We start from the raw sequence: 5,611 nt of genomic DNA, 5'->3' as shown, positions 1-5,611 counted from the left end.
CCGCGAGCAGCAGGGCGGCGGGACAGCTCATACAGCCTTGGTGTGTCCCTCTGGCCCCCGGCTGCTAATGGCCGTATCCCCCTGAACTTGACAGAAGAAGTCTAAAAATGGGCGACGTGCACACAGCTGTCTTGTGGTGGAGAGATGTTTGAAAGGTGTTGGGGTAAGAATTATGGCTCAAAGCCGGGAGCCTTTAGCTGCTTTGATGCACCGAAATGTTTAAGGCGGCACGCGGCTGCCAGGACACTTAATAAGTGTAACAATATAAATGTGACTTTCTGAATGGTTATGAAGGTACAATGCAACGTGTGGTCCTGCTACTACAACTACTCTTCTGTTTTGAACCGTTGAATCCGGGCAGGCTTCACTTACAGCGCGTTATTAAACTGTCAAACACATTATAATGGTTCCAGAAATGTACTTACAGTGGTAAAACCGTATAATCACAAAGTAATAAGGTAATAAAACTGTCAGAATGTTTTCACTCGTATAATAATTGAATTCGGTTGTAATGTAATCCAGATATGTCTGACAGGTGGTCTGATCCATGAAAACTCGCTCTTCAGTGTAACATTGTGTTCGGTGTAACAAAACACAGATTATCTTATGATTTCTGTTGTTTTTCTGAACTTCTCTGTGTTTCAGTTAGCTCTTAAATGTAAGAGCCTAATAGAGCTGTCAAACAAACATTTGTATTATTTATTTATTTATTCATATTCACTATGTCAATGACACCTCGTCCTAACAGGCTGTGAGCGCGACATGGCATCAGTCCAAACGCGCCACGTACTCAATGTGCTCAACATGGCGTTGTGTGAATAACGGGACTGCTGCAGCTAACACATGAAATACATTAACACCCACCATGAAAGAGAGACACATTGAGTCATCAATGAGTGTTCTGTGTGTTGTGATGTGTGCTATTCTTGTTTGTGAGACATTTGAACTGAGAGTAATAAATAGTTCAGATGAGCTAATTGTCAATCTGGTACAAGGTTTTTTGAAGAGTCAGAATTAACACTGGATTTGGGATTTTCCCTGCGAGGAGACGTTTTCTGTGTTCCTGCAGGTTACATTAGTACAACAAAATTGAGGTGTATCTTTTGCAAACAAAAATAATACGCTTCATTATTTTTTCAAACTCAGATTTAATGGCTGTGGCTCATTTGAGATCTATGTTACACACATGGCGTTCGGGTCCACTGGACTTATTCTCATTCTTACAAGTCTACACTGGGAAACCTGATGGAGGACATGTCCTGGACATGGCTCAGGGACTCCGTGGACACACCATCGCATGCAACAATTCTGTTACATTATAAAAGCCGGGACAGCAAAGAGGAAGCTGACCACGTTGGGAACGATGAGGGGAATCAGGGCGGAGCCGCCCAATAGTAACCATATTTACTGTTTGTTTGCTTCCAATTGGGATGAAGTGAACATCTGTTGGGTATTTTAACGTAACATTGTTTGATGGTCCAACTGACCCACAGCAAAAGAAATGAACACCCAATATGTTTTTCTTTTTGCCAGTTATGTGTTTCCCTGAGGGGGGGGGGGGGGGGGGGGGGTCCTGAGGGTGGCCGACGGAGGAAAAACGAATTACATCCCCAGCATTGGTCACGCTCCCCCTGAAGGACCTTTTCCACCAAAGTGCTGTCATTTCCGAACATAAGGCAGTGATGGAGAGAGGTGATGGAGAGGAAGCGCAGGGAGGGGAGGGCGGCAGGAAAGCCACCAACAGTGGAATCGTAGCCAATAAAGCCCTCGGCATTACATGCAATTACGTTGGACATGATTGGAACATGAAGTCAGTCACGGCCACTGGAGGACAGACGCGCGGCCCCCGTCTCGTCGCAGAGGGGGTCGGTGTGAGGCAGCAGCCGGGTTCGAAGCTCCTGCCTTAGCAGATGTATCGCCATAGTGCATGACAACCTTGCGGCTGTCGGCGTAAACACCGGTGAAGCACGCGGTGGTCCTCTCTCTTTTTGACCTGGCCGCTCCTTGCAACATGGAGCTCGAGGCCCCCCGAACGTCCCGCGGAGGGGCGGGCGGTGCGTTGCCCCGAAAGCCCTCTTGAAGAGCTTTCCGCGGCCCACAGGCCCTTTTTGAATGTGCCGGTTGTGTTGTTGAATGGGGAGCAACACACGAAGTGCGCCCACGTGTCGCTGCCTTGGAGCGTCAGCAGCCGCCTCGACGGGGCAGAAGAACACACGTCTCCTGCGTCCTCTGTGCACCTGAAGAAGCATCTTCAACGCACGTCTCTCCCTCCAGATGGCCGCGCACTCCATCAGTCTGCACACACACACACACACACATATGGGCGCGGGGGTGAGAGAAGCCAATCCATTAGTAAACTCCTCCAGGGCACTGCCCCCTGTCAGACAATCCCTTACCAATGGGCCGTAACGGTTTACTGCATCATCCCCTCTCTGGTTCCCGCCCGGCGACACCCAGATGGAGAAGAAACATCTGGGTGTCCAACCACAGCTGTTTACTTTGGTCAGCTAAAAGTGAGACGGAAAACCCTATTTCCTGCTAAGTGTTGGTGTGAGCCGTGTCAGCTCGGGTCTCCATGACGGCGTCCGTCCTGCCAGTGTCCTCCCGTAGACGTCCCCGTGCAGAGCTGCGCCGCTGTAGGTGAGCTGCTGGTCCTGTGAGCCCCGTTGTGTCTGACCAGCGGCACCACGTCACAGTGGCCCGGGTTGGATTCCACGGCTTTGTTTTAAGCGGAATGACGTCGGGCGGTACCAATTGACCCGAGGCGAGGTTCTTTGTGCGACGCGGTTCCAACAGTCTAACATCTATTGTCTTCTCGAGAGCGGGTCGGAGGTAAGTTAAACTCCAAAGTGCAAACAGTAGTGAGAGCCCAGCACTTGACCCGATTGCTGAGGTTCCCACGGTTCTCACCGGCTTTCTGGTAAATGAGAGCACGCCGTGGGAGGTGTATTAATCACTAAAGCTCAGTGTTGCTGTAGCAACGCAGGGACACAAAATCCTCCTTTGCTTTCACTCTGAGCCCACCAGGAGAGCGTTTTCACGGGTCCAAGGGTCGGTCTGGAGCAACACAAGGCGAGAGTGTTATTTTTTATTGATACAGTGCTCAAAGAATGAGCGTGTTTGTGTAAAGTTCAGGCTTTGCCTCAGGTTTGTGAGTTTAAACCTTTTTTTTTGCACATACGGGCAAAAATCCCCAGTAAGATAAACACGTCCCCGGCTGACGGATACCACACAGTTTGTGCCGCGCCTGCAGTTCCTAAAGCAGCGATGAGCAGCGCGATAGTGTTTAACAGCTCATTTAGCATTCATCCACCCCTGGCCAGCACTTCTCCATCTGAACACGACTCTCCTGGAGGTGCATTGATGTTAACAAGGTAGTTTAAGTAATCTGCGCCTTGATTATCTGTCTCCATTCCTCATACGGTCACGAGTTCTCAGACGGCCGTCAAAACAGGCCTTTTGTTTGCGGTATGAAACGCTCACAGCCGTAAAGGCTAAAAATAACCTCCTCTCTCACTTTGCTGTCGAGCGGGAGGACGCTTTACTTGCACTCCTCTGCGTGGCCGTTGGGATCTTGCTGAACTTGATCTGCTTTTTTCCTTCGTTCTTCGCACTGTTTGCCAGTTTTCCTGAAAACCAAAGCAGACAGAGAGACAAAGAGAGAAAGCTGAGTCGGAGCTGACTCAAAGCATGACGGCCCGATGCCCCTTGTGTTGGCCATACCCCCCCCCCCCCCCCCCTTCCCCCCTCCTCCTGTACTCCCCCCGCCAGCTCCACCACAACAGGGTTTATCATCTGTGATAAAGCACCGGCGGTCTGGAAGGAATCACGCCTGGATGTTTGCTACATTAGGTCAGCGCACACTAATGGAGGAACGCAGGCCGCGTCATCGCCGCGGGGCAGATACCAAGCGGTGTAACCGCTTCCTCCGCCCCCTCCGGAAGAAAACCACCATCCACGCCGGCGAGGTCGTACTCGTGTCACTGTCTTCAGCACGTGTCATTGATTTGACTGTTATTTGAAAAAAAGAAACAAACAACGCCGTGTCTTGCCGCTCTGTCAGATTCCATTTATTCCGCCGCAACAGAACGTTGGTTGACAAACCGCCTGTGAGCGGTAGTCAGTGAGTGATGTCTGCGCGGGGCGCGAGGAAGCACCTGCGTGCGTTCGTTGGCCTTTTGGTGCGAGCGATGAGCGCACCGATGGAGTTGTGGGACGCGTTGGACACCGTTCGCTGTTCTATTTGTGTTCCTTAGTGCTCTTTCTCCCTCGTGGAAACGTTCTGTGTCCGTAGGGGAAGGGCGGTGTGAAGCAGCACCACTGGGACCACATGGACGCATCGGTCACGGGGGCCACGTGCTGTGGACTCCACCCCCCCCCGGGTTCGCGTCCCACGCCGGTTTTCTCCGTTCTGCTGCGGCGCCGCGATGATGACTTTGCGGCTTGCGTGGCTCACATGTCTGAGACGGCATCAGCTGCCACAACTCACCTGAGGCCCGCAATTAGCGCCGAGCAGATGCCGACCGCTGTGTGCCGTAGCAGCTCACGCGCCGCGGACACGGCCGGTCGTCTCTCGCGCTCAGACTTCTACTCTTCTGTCCTGGATTCAAGGAGGCAAAAACCTCCTTCCCCCCGAACGCCGGCTGCCTATTAAAGTGACACCCATTCCTGTTCATCACCAGTGCGCCGTTGGAAGGAAACAGCGCTTCGTTTTCAGCAGCTCGTTGACCCGCCCCACCTTGCACGCGGGCGGGCGGGCGCGGGGGGGCCTACAGGTGACCCCGGGCCGGCGCCGCGTCACTAGCCGTAAATGAGAGACAATAGCTGAGTGCGACGCGGATCAGAGGGAGCGGCGGCGTGCCGTCCGAGGCCCTCTTTGGTTTTAATGGTTCTTAGGGAACGCGAGGCCGGGACAGATGGTTCTGTCTGGAGGCATTTCCCTGTTAGGAGAACCGTCAGGAGGGAAACCGTTTTACCTTAAATGATCTGTTCTGCTCCATTGCCCCTAAAAATCGTCATCATTATAAAAATGCTCAGAATGGCAGCTGGGGAGAAAAAGGCTCCTCACGCCAGATTCAGCGATAACCTTTATTAAATCTGCCGCTCTCCTTCTGAGAAATGTGAATCCACTTAGAAAGCAGTCGATGCGTGTTCCGTCCAATCATGCGGCCCGGCTGTCGCCAGGGTCACTTCCTCTCCCGGTTGAGTTCTCAGCCAATTATGTCCTCAAAGCCAGTGTCTGCTACATCGACATAATTCAATTAATATTGTGGCAATTTTTCAACGGTTTAAAGAGACGTTCATTGCGGTTGGAGGTGTTTGTTGAGAAATTCTGATCGGCTCGTCGGGCCTGTTCATCAGAGCAGCCTGCAGGAGGAAAGTGACACCTCTCTGGTTTCCCCTCTGCATCCGAATAAGCTGCATGAGCACAGTAATATCGCGCTTCACTGGCCTCTTCTCCGTTTTATCCATATGTCTGTTTGGCCTCGGCTGATTACAATAAACAACAATTGAGACGTTGTTTCAGTGACGGGCACAACACGGCGGATTCACGTTTTAACATAACCCAATATTTTATAATGAAGTCTGTGAGAAGAGTCACAGCTTGTAT

At 51.6% G+C, this 5,611-nt stretch overlaps 1 long non-coding RNA gene across 1 annotated transcript; it reads right to left on the bottom strand.

Annotated features, from left to right (window-relative positions):
- Window positions 1–1,122: 1,122 nt before the first annotated feature.
- LOC144405438 (uncharacterized) lies at window positions 1,123–2,908 on the bottom strand. The gene is made up of 2 exons (XR_013467032.1): window positions 2,397–2,908; window positions 1,123–2,295 (listed from the first exon to the last, which is right to left on the bottom strand). It is a non-coding gene; the product is annotated as an uncharacterized LOC144405438 (long non-coding RNA).
- Window positions 2,909–5,611: the final 2,703 nt, after the last annotated feature.

The sequence above is a fragment of the Gasterosteus aculeatus genome, chromosome 3 (assembly GCF_964276395.1).
Source record: "Gasterosteus aculeatus chromosome 3, fGasAcu3.hap1.1, whole genome shotgun sequence".
Lineage (NCBI taxonomy): Eukaryota > Metazoa > Chordata > Actinopteri > Perciformes > Gasterosteidae > Gasterosteus > Gasterosteus aculeatus.
The sequence above is the reverse complement of the archived record's forward strand: the minus strand, read 5'-3'. Positions and strand labels throughout refer to the sequence as shown.